The sequence below is a fragment of the Schistocerca nitens genome, chromosome 10, assembly GCF_023898315.1.
Source record: "Schistocerca nitens isolate TAMUIC-IGC-003100 chromosome 10, iqSchNite1.1, whole genome shotgun sequence".
NCBI lineage: Eukaryota > Metazoa > Arthropoda > Insecta > Orthoptera > Acrididae > Schistocerca > Schistocerca nitens.
In genome coordinates this window covers 160,715,291-160,729,462 of record NC_064623.1, presented here as the reverse complement: position 1 = coordinate 160,729,462, position 14,172 = coordinate 160,715,291, and positions in this window count along the sequence as shown.

Sequence of the window (14,172 nt, the reverse complement as noted above, 5' to 3'; positions counted from 1 at the left end):
CAATTATTTTTTGAGCTTTCTTTACAATTTCTCCCTCGTCGTTGCTGCCCAGTCCTGCAGATCCTCCCGCCTGGCTGCTGCTGTGTAGATTCTCCGACAATGTGTGCAACGCGCCCCACCAGTGCTCCGCTGAAGTCAGGATGCCCTGTGGTTGAGATGAACTCGTCGCCACTCGGCAGCCCAGTATGGCACCCCTACGGAGCCATGTCACCGTGAGGTCAGCTGCCGCCACCTGCTGCACCGGCGGCTGGGAAGCTGTCAGTTGCGATGTCCGCGATTTCCCTTCATGGACGGACCTCACGCCATGGGGCCGGGTTGCCGTGGAGTCTTGGCGTCAGTCCCCAGCGGCGCCTGTGCCCAACACCGTGCTGCAGCTGGTCCTGCTGGAAGTTCTCGCTGTAGTTAGTCAGCCATGATGGCGACCGAACTCGGACCGACCTCCAAAGCTGAAGTAGACATCTGGCGGTGAATGGATGACTCCAGCGAGCTGGAACAGACTTCCGGAATCGTCACCTACGAAGATTGAACATTCGGACATGGACCACGTCCGTCCTCAGATTCGAACGGCTTCCCAATGCTTCTGCCTGTTGCTGCCTGTGCTCCACTATTTACATCGAGCAGGAAGATGTTTTTTACCCTCTGTGGCAGCTTCTTGTTATTACTCCTGCAGTATATTGCAGCGTAACTTAGTGTGCTGGCCTCACTTCCCTTACTCAGCACTCTCCAGGCTTCGCTCAGCATTTGGTCCGCGTGCGTCCTTGCATCAGCCAGGTGGTAGACTGCAACTGTGAGCAAGCCTATCTGTGCCACGCCTACTTCGCAATGCCGCGATCGCCGGCTGCCTCTGTTTTGCCATTCTCCAATGCGTGAAGCAACGCTTACTGCATCTGGCCACAACAACTGAAACAATAAGGGTCTAAAGCACGTCATCACCAATTTTGAGATTTGGCATGCACCTGATATCAGTTTATCTTATGGTAACCAGCTTTATCTATATCCGTTATCCCACACTATATATGAATGTTCATGGAAAGTTGCCTCAGCAATTTATCTGATATTCATTTACATATGGGCACAAAGTATAATTGTATTGTTTTGCATTGCAGAAGTGTTACATAGAGTTGGCAACATAATTCAGTGCCTACAAGTATGTAGTGGCAGTACCTCATGATTGGAGAAATATTAGCAGTTTTAAAGCCACACATTGTCTTTTATGAAAATCATGATAAGAGAATGATGAGGTGTTGGTCACAATTGCGTATATGCTGCATTTAGTATTTGTTCTTTATGTTCTGATTAGAGTTCCAATTTAATTACAAAATTAACAACTGTCAAAAGACATTATATCACTAGCTTGTACATGGAAATTTCATGAATTAACATTAATAATAAATGTAATAACGAAATTTCAAATATTGTTGCTGACATTAGAAAAAGATGCCTTAAATTCTATGGACACATACACAGACTACCTGGGAACAAGTACAAAGAGTCCTTACTGATGCTCAACTCCCCATCCCACCATCCAGTACACTGCAGGCTGTAACATCTACAGAAGCAAAATAGACAAGTTGGAAGTCCAGCCAGAGACAAGAGTCAAAAAGACCATTACAAAGTGGACAGATGAAAGAAAGAAAGCCATGAGCAAGAAAATGGTCTCATGGAAAAACCGCAGGAAGAACTGTAGAAGCTTCACATGATCCACAAAGTGTCTACTACGTGTAAAATAAATAACAAATGTATATTAATATTTCCTAAAATAAAGTGGGTACTTTATTTTTTTCATAGTGAATATAAGGTGTTGACACTTGGTCAGACCTATGAGATTGAGACGTTATCTTTGTACAAATGTGCTTTTCACAAACATCTATTTTTCTCAAAACAATGTCTCTGTGCTTTGAGCCTGTATGCTTCACAGTGCCTCATATGCAGCTTATGACAACAGTATAAAATATCATATAAAAACATTTTCTTGAAGAAAATGCTCATAATTGAACACTCATAAAAAACCACGTTCACTTAAAAATCCAGTCCCTCACAAATAGAGGTTTCTTTTAGTATTTACCTACCTCATTTAGAAGTCTGGTTTCTACAACAAATCTTGTCTTATTTATAAATTTTATTATTCTGGAAATATTAATACTCAAAAATGCTGTTGCAAAATCATTCAAATGGTAGAATCCAAATGTCTCAGAAATGTTGTGTTACTGTCTCGTGGGCTTAATTTTTCTATAACTGATCATTGTTAAAGTCCTTTAACTAAAATTCAGTTTCAACAGTGTTGATTTAACTATTTAAATTTATTAAGTACACAACAGTTCACCTATCGAACAATAAATGGAAACAATGAATGATGAAGCAAAAGTCAGTAATCTTAAGATTGGTAAATTATTATTTCAAGCCAAAATTGTATTAATTTGGTAGTCAAGAAGCAGGAAGCTTCAAAATGCAGCATTCACTTCACAGGTAAATGATAACAACGAAAATCATATGGGAGAAGAGCATCAGTAGTTACTTACAAAATCCCACATGGTAAAATTATACATTCTTGTATGTTGCAACATTTCAGAAAACACTGCTCTTTTTAAACTGCTTTACTGACATTTCTGTCATTCACACATCATGATCCAAAACACAGACTAAGTCAGTACATCAACAGGCTGTAGTCACTGCAGGCTACTACTCTAAGTGCACTAAAAACAAATTGTGACTAGTGCTAAGTTTTCTCACTGATTGTTTGGGAACTACTTCTAAATTATATTATTTATGTATGCAAAGAAAAAATACATTGCTCCTTGTATTACACTAAGCAGGTACTTTTTTCTGTCTAATATTTCAAACTAAATACGTAAAGGTGACAGTTAAGTTGCAGACAAGCATAATAAAAAGGCACTTATACATTAGTGTTTGGCCAAAGAGTGTGATGCTCCATCTTACAGGTCATAGTGCACATTTATTCATATTAAATAAATGTTAAAACAAAACAAAGGAAGACAAAGATGAAAATCCAAGCAACTTAAGCCAAGCATTTGGCAATTGCAATGGTTTCAGAGCTTGTACGTGTCAGGTCATCAATAGTACATCTTGCAGGACAGTTTACACATGCTCCACAGGTTGTTGAAGTCCACAGTGCTAAGGGGTTGATTATGTGGAACAGCCCCATTTCTGCAGATTGTCATCTGATCTTGTGAACCCAGTTCTGAGCTTATCAGAATTTTCCAAAAAGGCTGTTCTTCAGTGGAACCAGCAGCTAGACTTTTGAGTGCTGTCATCTAGTGGTGTTCAGACCTGATCTTCCACACAGATAATTGGGAGAGTGTCTGTTGGCCATGGTTATCTGCTGCCCTGCAGGACATCAGTCTTGGAGGAGAAAAATGGTGGCCATACGATGGGTGATTATTGAATGTAAATATCTTATACTTTGTACCATTCTCTGCACGCAGCTGGCTAACAACTGATTTCTGGAGTGGAAATTGCAGCCAAATAGTGGAGTTTATCCTATAAGGTAGGCTTGAGGTATCCAGTAAGTCAGTCTACATGACTCATTAAGAATGATGTCCACTTGTTTAGAATGGGCAGATTTGCACAAAACAGGGCTAGCATGTGCACATGCAGAGTAGCACCAAAATATTGTTTTTGTTTTAACTGGCTTGTCTGCTACACCTCAGAAAGTTACATAATTTGGCTCAATATTTTGTTTCTTGCAGATATTTTCTGCCTTGCATTCAGGCAGTGATGCTTGAAACTCAACCTAATGTCAATAGTGATCTCATGATATTATGGGCTGGAAACTGTGTTCCATTTGCACTCCTCTCCAAATCACTCAGAGCTTCCTGAGGGTCTGTCTGTTTCTCAAATGGAATGTGCACACTTGTGTTGTGCTGGGATTTGGTTTTAAATGTTTCTCATAGTAGTATTTATATAACTCCTCCAAAGAAGTGTTAAGATTTAGTTACACCTGACAGATATCCTACTATGGGGAGACATGGCAAGACCATGAGCATGGATCAAATTTTTAAGGCAAGGGTTGATCATTGATATAAATGTTAATTAAATAAAAAAGGAGCCAAAACACTGCCCATGGTAACTCATTCTATTGGTCTTTCATCAACTGCACCAGCCTCGAGATTCTATGAAAAATCTTCTATTTTGAAGGTGAGCTTGAATCATTTGCATAAGATGGTAATCTTTAATTATTCCATACTTTTAGCGCAGGAGCATTTGACTGTTGATCGTGCCTTGAGCTGCTATCCCAGTGACCTTCCTTCTCTCAAAGCCAGTGCTGAGTTAGATATAATACCTGTGCTGTAAAGTCTTTACCAGGTCTAGCTCCAGCTTTCTGTGGGATTAAGAGGGGCTCGGCTGCTATTAAGAGTATATATGAATTCGTTTAAAGATCTTGTAGAGATGGCACTGAAGACAGATTGGTCTGTAACTTCTTGGGTTGTCAACTTGCTTGCCTTATTTCATAATGGCAACTACACAAGACTTCCACCACAACATTGGGATCTGAGAATTGTGACATTCGTAGGAGAAACATAGGAATGAGATTTTCACTCTGCAGCGGAGTGTGCGGTGATATGAAACTTCCTGGCAGATTAAAACTGTGTGCCCGACCGAGACTCGAACTCGGGACCTTTGCCTTTGGCAGAAGTAAGGCTGTGAGTACCGGACGTGAGTCGTGCTTCGGTAGCTCAGATGGTAGAGCGCTTGCCCGCAAAAGGCAAAGGTCCCGAGTTCGAGTCTCGGTCGGGCACACAGTTTTAATCTGCCAGGAAGTTTCATATCAGTGCACACTCTGCTGCAGAGTGAAAATCTCATTCTGGAAACATCCCCCAGGCTGTGGCTAAGCCATGTCTCTGCTATATCCTTTCTTTCAGGAGTGCTAGTTCTGCAAGGTTCGCAGGAGAGCTTCTCTAAAGTTTGGAAGGTAGGAGACGAGATGCTGGCAGAAGTAAGGCTGTGAGTACCAGACGTGAGTCGTGCTTCGGTAGCTCAGATGGTAGAGCACTTGCCCGTGAAAGGCAAAGGTCCCGAGTTTGAGTCTCGGTCGGGCACACAGTTTTAATCTGCCAGGAAGTTTCAGAAACATAGTCAGGTGCTTTTGGGCCAAAATGTTTTATTAGTTGGACTCTTACATCATCAAAGCCAACAGCTTTACCAGTTTTATCACCCAACATTGCCCTCTCCAGTTGAGAAAGATTTCTCAGTTCTTGTTCCAGAAATATGCATATTTTAGTTAAAGATTTGTGAATGTTTCAGTCTGGTTTACCATTCTTATGCAGGATACTAGCTATTTAATCATCAGAATAGTAAGACTCCATTGTGAAGTCTACATAGGGATGCATAATCTAGATGGGAATTATTGTTTTCTTCAAATATTGTTGTTGTGAATTGTACACTTCATCCTAAATTCACTCTTTCTCTTAACCATAATTTTCATTAGGTGTAAATATATTGGCACGTAATGATAGCTATGTCCCTGAAAATGCTTCTACAAGATGTTATCAACAAAACACAATATTCTTATTGCATACCTCTCTTGAATAAATACATTTTTGACCTGAGCTGCATTTTTCCAGATTAGGACAATATTACATGAAAGTATGCTGGCATTTCAGTCTGCAAATGAACATGAGGGAGATTCTAACTGCAATGCAGACACCATTAAGCTTTTCATTTAACCATCCATTGTTCACACAGATGACACATGTCATCCACATTACTATCCTGCTCAATTTTGTCTGCCAGGGCTGGACTGAGTCCACACCATTGTCAGTACCCTTCTGTTAACTCTCCGGTTGTTAGCTACAGTCATTGTTGGCTTTCAGTTACGAAAGATACATTGTTTATGAAACATTACCATAGTCTGGAGGACACTGGTCATCTGCGCGAGCTCTGCTGCCACAATCGGAAACAAAGTAAGTCTCTATTACTTTATTGCTTTCCTAGATTCAGTAAATCTTTTATGTGCATAAATTTAGGTGTATTGAAACTGATTGCAGTTACCGTCCACGTTACCTAGTATTCCGTTTATTTTTAGATTGTGGAAGAAGTTTCAAAGGCAAAACAACCTCGGACAGAGTTTAGTAGAGATCCTAATGTATGGCTGGAATGGTTCAATGAGCGGAGTGATGAAGATGCTCACAGCGGTAGCTGACTCAGAGACTGAGTATTCTGTTCATGAAATGGGTCATGATTTAGGAACAGAACAAGGAGTGTCATAAAATGATGAATATGAGTCACAAGAAGACATAACTCAAGAGGATGCATTTTTTTTAGGGAAAGATGGAATAACTAAATGGAGGAAAAATAAATATCCTATCAGTGTTGGAATCAGATCTTGTAATATTTGCACACATTTGCCTGGACCAAAAAATCCAGCTCATATACTAAAGACAGAAATAGAAATTCTGAATTTGTTCTTGGATGAAAACATAATAAGCACTATCGCAAATGCACTAATACATACATCAATGAAGTTTGTGGTAACTTCTCTAGAGAAAGGGATGCTAAAGAAACAGATGCAATAGAGATCAGAGCTTTCATTGGTTTGTTATATCTGTGTGGATATTTGAGATGTTCTAGGAAGAGTATATCGAAATTGTGGGGTAACCCGAAGGGAAACGGACTTGAGTCGTGTTATTTATGCATGAGTGAAAACCAATTCAGGTTTCTGATAAGATGTCTGAGGTTTGATGACATCCGTAATAGAGATGTTTGCAGAGAGGTTGACAAGTTGGCTGCTATCAGAGAGGCACTTGAACTGTTCACGAACAATTGCCAAAAATATTTTTCACCTAGTGAATATCTTACTGCTGATGAACAGGTTTTGGCATTTAGAGGAAACTGCCCATTCAGGCAATACATTCCTAGCAAACCTGCAAAGTATGGGTTACAACTGTTTGCTTTGGTTGATGTAAAAACAGCTTACACTTTGAATTTAGAACTGTACGTCGGTAAGCAACCAGAGGGACCATATAATGCCAGTAATTCAGCTGAAGATATTGTCATATTGTTCTCTGAATGGTTGAACTGGTACAAGGTACAAGCAAAAATATTACTGGTGACACCTGGTTTACCAGTTTGTCTTTAGTCAAGAAACTTCAGGCGAGGAAGCTGACATACCTCGGAAAAGTACGAAAAACCAAGAGAGAAGTGCCGAAAGAATTTCTACCAAAAAGAGAAAGGGAGCCAAAAATCATCTAGATTCAACAGGATTGTACATTGGTCTCATACCGTCCAAAGAAAAATAGAACATTGTTAGTGTTGTCAAGCATGCATTTCGATGATGCTATAGATCAGTCAACCAGGGAACAAAATAAACCTAAAATGATTACTTTCTATAACACGTCAAAAGTGGGGGGTAGATCTTTTACATCAGCTTTGTCAGAAGATCAATGTGTCACGTAATACAAGAAGGTGGCCTAAGGTATTATTTTACAATAATTTGAATATTGCAGCCATAAATGCTTTATGCGTATATAAATACCACTGTATGGCTTCAAATCAGGTTGTAAAAAGGGTTGATTTCATAGAAAAAATCAAATGGGAACTAATAACGCCCCAAATTGAGCGATGTCCCCTTATTGAAAGCCTTCGACATGAAATTTGGAGGAGGGCTAAATTATTTTTAGGCACTCAAGAAATTGTGGAACAGCCAGTAAAATCAACGGGATCATGTGGAGGGTGTTATATATGTGGAAGAGCATGAAATAAAACAACTCATAGATGGTGCACTATAAGCAACAACTGGACATGTGTAGATCATCTGAAAGATATATGTGTAAACTGTGTTGTCAAATAACGTGTTCTTTATTTCAATTTTGTTTGCACATTGTCACTAAAGTACTGTTTGTATATGCTTATTAGTTTGTTCGTTGTTTTGAAATAAACATTTCCATGTTCTTTTGATAAGTAATTGCATTGTTACACACCCCTCAATGCTTATGTCAAAAACAAATGTAAATTTGTTATTTTGAGATGTAACCTTATTAAATTATTGCACAAACTGTTTCAAACATTAGGATATATTATACTGTGTACGAATATTAAATATATTATATTTAGATTTAATAAAAAATCATAAAATCACTCATAAAGACTGTTTAAAGTATACAAATATACTGCTTGCTTTGTGGATGAGACCTGTCATTCGCGTGAGTGACAACGTCACAAATTTTCGCGCAAGTAACGGAGGGTTAACTTATCCACATTCTGGTACCAGCTCAGTCTGCTGTCCACCTGGCTGTCTAGCAACAGTTCACATGGAGCCCACTCTAGTGTATGCCCATTAACCTTGTAACAGGAATTCGTGTCTCCATATTCTGGACGCTTGGAATCGCCAAGTTGAGTATGCTACACAGAAGTGCCATTAATACAATGAAATATGCATTGAAAACAGAAAGTTATAAAAAGTGTCAATGCTTAAACCTCATGATTGATATTTGATTACCGTTCAGAGTTATAAATAACAATAATTCGTATCTTAACAATGGAAAATCCTGTATGGAATAATGACAATATTATGAAAAGGACAGATTACTACTCACTATATAGTGGAAATGTTGAGCCACACACCGAGTGAGTTGGTGCATTGGTTAGCATTCAGGAGGACAATGGTTCGAATCCGCGTTCGGCCGTCCTGATTTAGGTTTTCTGTGATTTCCCTAAATCACTCCAGGCAAATGCCGGGATGGTTCCTTTGAAAGGGCATGGCTGACTACCTTCACCATCCTTGGGCAACCTGATGGGACCAATGACCTGTCTGTTTGGTCCCCTCCACCTCAATCAACAAACCAACCAATCCTTCCGCATCCTTGAAACATTCCCAGTATGTGCTTCATCTCTTATGACGTTGATGTTGAGCCACAGACAGGCACAACTGAATGTTGCTAAACAAGTAAGCTTTACCATGAAATTGCCCATCTCTGCCAGCAATTCCTTCTTCCACAATGACATTCGTCTTACCAGATTCTACTAGTCCTTAACCCTCATCAACAGAGTCCTACAAAACCATGTCAATCAGGCCCAAGCCTCCTTGCAATACCTCCTCTCCGTCCATAATTCTACTGCTGTGCAATCCCAAATTCTTGAATCCCATCTCATACGTTGAAACTCTTGCCCTCCATGAACTAGAGCAGCATGCACAATACCACCTCAAAAAAACTATCCAACCTGTTCAGTTCCTACTACAGCCTTGGACTACCACTATCCACCACCTCTGAAACAGCCTGCAACCATCTCCTATATCCCCTCACAGCTGACAAACCCTAGCTTGCAGACCTACTACATTTACCATATCCTCAAAAACTTCCTCCCAATACAATACAGAATCTGGAATCTAACCAGGCCCAAAACATAGTCAAGAACCTTTCCTACAAAAGCCTTAGCCGCACAAAATGATCAGTCCTTTCCAAAGCCTTACCTTTTGCCCTATTTCCAAATTCAATCGTCCTGGACTTGTTAAGTCCTCTCCTTCTCCCAGTCCCTACACTGGGATTCAACCAAGGACTAATGCAAAATCCTGTCACGACTTGGTTCACTCATCCATCCAACTGTGATCCATCACCATTACCCCCAAATCAACCCCTGTTAACTTTCCTTAATTCCTTAATGTCTAACCTTGCCTCATCATCATTCCCCAAATCCCTCAGTGTGGAAGCTAAACTTCCATCTACAGAAACAACAACAATCCACCACCTGATCCCAACCTCATGATACTACCTGCAGAAAGACTCCACTGCTGTTGTTCTGAACTGCAAGGATTGTCTGGTGAAAGGACTCTGCCAGTTGTCAGATTCATCCACCTACAAACTCTGCCACACTTGCCCCATTCCAGAAATCCAGAGGGATCTCCAGTCTCTTCTCAAATCCTCAGGCCCATCCCAGAACCTCTCCCCAGATTCTTCTCCCTCCTCACCTGTACCCCCCCCCCCCCCCCCCACTCTCCTACCTTCTACAAGCTTCCATAAACCCAACCACTCAGGATCCCCCAGTGGCCAGTTACTGCACCGCCACTGAGAGAATCTCTGCTCTCATAGACCAACACCTTCAGTCTATTACCTGCAATGTACCCTCCTATATAAAAGATACCAACAACTTCCTCCACCGGCTCTCCACAGTTCCTGTTCCTTTACCACATGGTGCCCTGCTTGTCACTATTGATGCAACCTCCCTTTATACTAACATCTCTAATGCCCATGGCCTTGCCATTATTGAACATTAGCTTTCCCAATGCCCAACAGATACCTAACCCACAACCTCCTTCCTGGTTACTATGACTAACTATATCCTCACACCCAGTTACTCCCCATTCAAAGGCATCACCTACAAACAAATTCAGGGTACAGATATGAGCACACGCATGGCACCATCCTATGCCAACCTACTCATGGGCCATCTAGAGTAATCCTTCCTAACCACCAAGAAATCCAAACCTCTCATCTGGTTCAGATTCATTATCTCTGTGATCTGGATTGAGGGTGAGGACACCCTATCCACATTCCTCCAGAACATAAACTTCTTTGCCCCCTTTCACTTCACTTGGTGCTCCTCAACCAAACAAGCCATCTTCCTTGATGTTGGCAACCTCAAAGATGAGTACATTAGTACCTTAATCCATATCAGACCTACCATATTTTACAGACTACAACACGCACCTTAATTTTTAAGCAATTTTCTTTAAATAATATTTTTACTATTTTCATTATTAGATTTCAAAGCCAGGCTGAAAAAAATCTCAGTTTATACAACCCAACTGACGTTTAAAATCCCTGAAAACTGTTATGTGAACTTTCTTCTTCTTCTTCGTCCTCTTCATCACCACCATTTTACTCTTCATATATAAGACGGTCTTTACTGCCATTGAGAGCGTTACTTATGCTGCACTTCCTGAAAGATTTAACTATAATCTCTTCATCACTGTAGACTATGACTGTTTTAATGCACTGACACACTTGCTTCATTGTAGGTTGTTTTAAAGCTCACGTGAATTCATGTTGGGTTTCATCCATCATCCATTTGTTCCATTCCTCACTCATACGCACTTTAAATGGTTTGTGTATCGAGACATCAAGAGATTGCAATTGTGATGTAAGTCCTCCTAGAATAACAGCAAGCTCTGTTTTTCCCTGTCTCAATTTCTCTTCCACAGAATTTTTCAAATAACTACTAAACTGATCTAGCACAAGAAGAGAACTCTTCAACAAAGCACCTTTCCTTCTCCCCCACACCCTATTAATCCATAATTTCATACCAGCCACGTCCATCCAACCCTTGTAATGTACATGAACAACAACAACGTGGCGGTATTTCAGAAGGTTTTGACACTGTTTTTCTTTTCAAAATGATCACTGGATTAAGTTTAGTACTGTCGGGACAACAGTGAAGTGCATTTTTTCGTGTCCACTGGACTTATACTTACAGTTTTAGTGCCTTTGATGGCAATAGTTCTGTTACTCAGCACATCAAATGTCAGAGGAGTTTCATCGCTATTCACCATTTGGCTTAGTTCCATACTGCTTTTCTCTCTCTCTCTCTCTCTCTCTCTCTCTCTCTATCTATCTATCTATCTATCTATCTATCTTTTTCCCCATGTTTAAAAATAAATTGATGGAAATATAATACACTCCTGGAAATTGAAATAAGAACACCGTGAATTCATTGTCCCAGGAAGGGGAAACTTTATTGACACATTCCTGGGGTCAGATACATCACATGATCACACTGACAGAACCACAGACACATAGACACAGGCAACAGAGCATGCACAATGTCGGCACTAGTACAGTGTATATCCACCTTTCACAGCAATGCAGGCTGCTATTCTCCCATGGAGACGATCGTAGAGATGCTGGATGTAGTCCTGTGGAACGGCTTGCCATGCCATTTCCACCTGGCACCTCAGTTGGACCAGCGTTCGTGCTGGACGTGCAGACCGCGTGAGACGACGCTTCATCCAGTCCCAAACATGCTCAATGGGGGACAGATCCGGAGATCTTGCTGGCCAGGGTAGTTGACTTACACCTTCTAGAGCACGTTGGGTGGCACGGGATACATGCGGACGTGCATTGTCCTGTTGGAACAGCAAGTTCCCTTGCCGGTCTAGGAATGGTAGAACGATAGGTTCGATGACGGTTTGGATGTACCGTGCACTATTCAGTGTCCCCTCGACGATCACCAGTGGTGTACGGCCAGTGTAGGAGATTGCTCCCCACACCATGATGCCGGGTGTTGGCCCTGTGTGCCTTGGTCGTATGCAGTCCTGATTGTGGCGCTCACCTGCACGGCGCCAAACACGCATACGACCATCATTGGCACCACGGCAGAAGCGACTCTCATCGCTGAAGACGACACATCTCCATTCGTCCCTCCATTCACGCCTGTCGCGACACCACTGGAGGCGGGCTGCACGATGTTGGGGCATGAGCGGAAGACGGCCTAACGGTGTGCGGGACCGTAGCCCAGCTTCATGGAGACGGTTGCGAATGGTCCTCGCCAATACACCAGGAGCAACAGTGTCCCTAATTTGCTGGGAAGTGGCGGTGCGGTCCCCTACGGCACTGCATAGGATCCTACGGTCTTGGCGTGCATCTGTGCGTCGCTGCGGTCCGGTCCCAGGTCGACGGGCACGTGCACCTTCCGCCGACCACTGGCAACAACATCGATGTACTGTGGAGACCTCACGCCCCACGTGTTGAGCAATTTGGCGGTACGTCCACCCGGCCTCCCGCATGCCCACTATACGCCCTCGCTCAAAGTCCGTCAACTGCACATACGGTTCATGTCCACGCTGTCGTGGCATGCTACCAGTGTTAAAGACTGCGATGGAGCTCCGTATGCCACGGCAAACTGGCTGACACTGACGGTGGCGGTGCACAAATGCTGCGCAGCTAGCGCCATTCGACGGCCAACACCGCGGTTCCTGGTGTGTCCGCTGTGCCGTGCATGTGATCATTGCTTGTACAGCCCTCTCGCAGTGTCCGGAGCAAGTATGGTGGGTCTGACACACCGGTGTCAATGTGTTCTTTTTTCCAGTTCCAGGAGTGTATTTTATCTTCATAGTCTTGTGGCGTTTTCTGAGATATTTTGGTTTTAGTTCCCATGCTAAGTCCATGACACTTCATAAACCTGTAGCACCAACCAACTCCACCCTTGAAGTAAGCGAAGTTCAACTGTAGTGCTAGCTTATGAGCATGTATTTGAATCATTTTTGTATTAGTTGCAATGCCATTTAGACGGTGTCCTTGAAGCAACTTAGCCATTTTACATTAAGCCTTCTGTTTGCACATTGGGTCTAATTCTTTTCTTTTTCCTTCAGTAGATCTTTACTAGCCTGTCATTGCTATTACTTTCAATTTATGGTCCGCATTATATGAATACCTTGTTTTTTTCCATTATGAAACTAGCTACTAACAAAAATATTGTACTGTTACTGATAACACAAATCACATTCAAGTTAAATGGAACCGTAGACTGCAATGACACATCACAGGCTAGATGATGTTCTGATTTCATGATGGTGGGCGGGAGGGAGACAGTGTTAGCAAGTTTGTGAATCCCTGCAACTCATGTTCGTCGCATCAGTGTGTTGCTGCTGCCTGTTGAAGTCCGTGTTGCCAGCTGAGTTAGGTTTCCCACAGCATCGAATATATATGGCCATTTTTAAGACTGCCAGGAGTTTTAGCACTGGACATTTTTATATTAATTTCAAGTATAAGATGCATCAGTATTTTGGAGGCAATTTTTAAAGAAGAAAAGTGCATCTTATAGTATATAAAATATGGTACCAAGCAACAGCAATACCAGCACTTCAACACCTGCCACCCATTCCATACAGAGAAGTTCCTTCCATACAGCCTAGCCACCCATGGCCGTCACATCTGAAGCAATGAGCAGTCCCCCTCAAAATACAACAAGGGTCTCACTGAGGCCATCACAGACCGTAATTACTTTCTCAGTCTTGTGCAGCAACAGACCTCACATGCCTTATCTCTCCAGTCACTCACTGCTTCTCAAATTCTCACCGCCCAGCTACAGAGAAGCATTCCTCTCGTGACTCACAACTAGCCAGGAGTGGAGCAACTGACCTTCGTCATGCTCTGAAATGAGAAATGTCCTATACATTATCCTTTGCATCCCTCCCACAGTGGTATTCCACCACCCACAGAA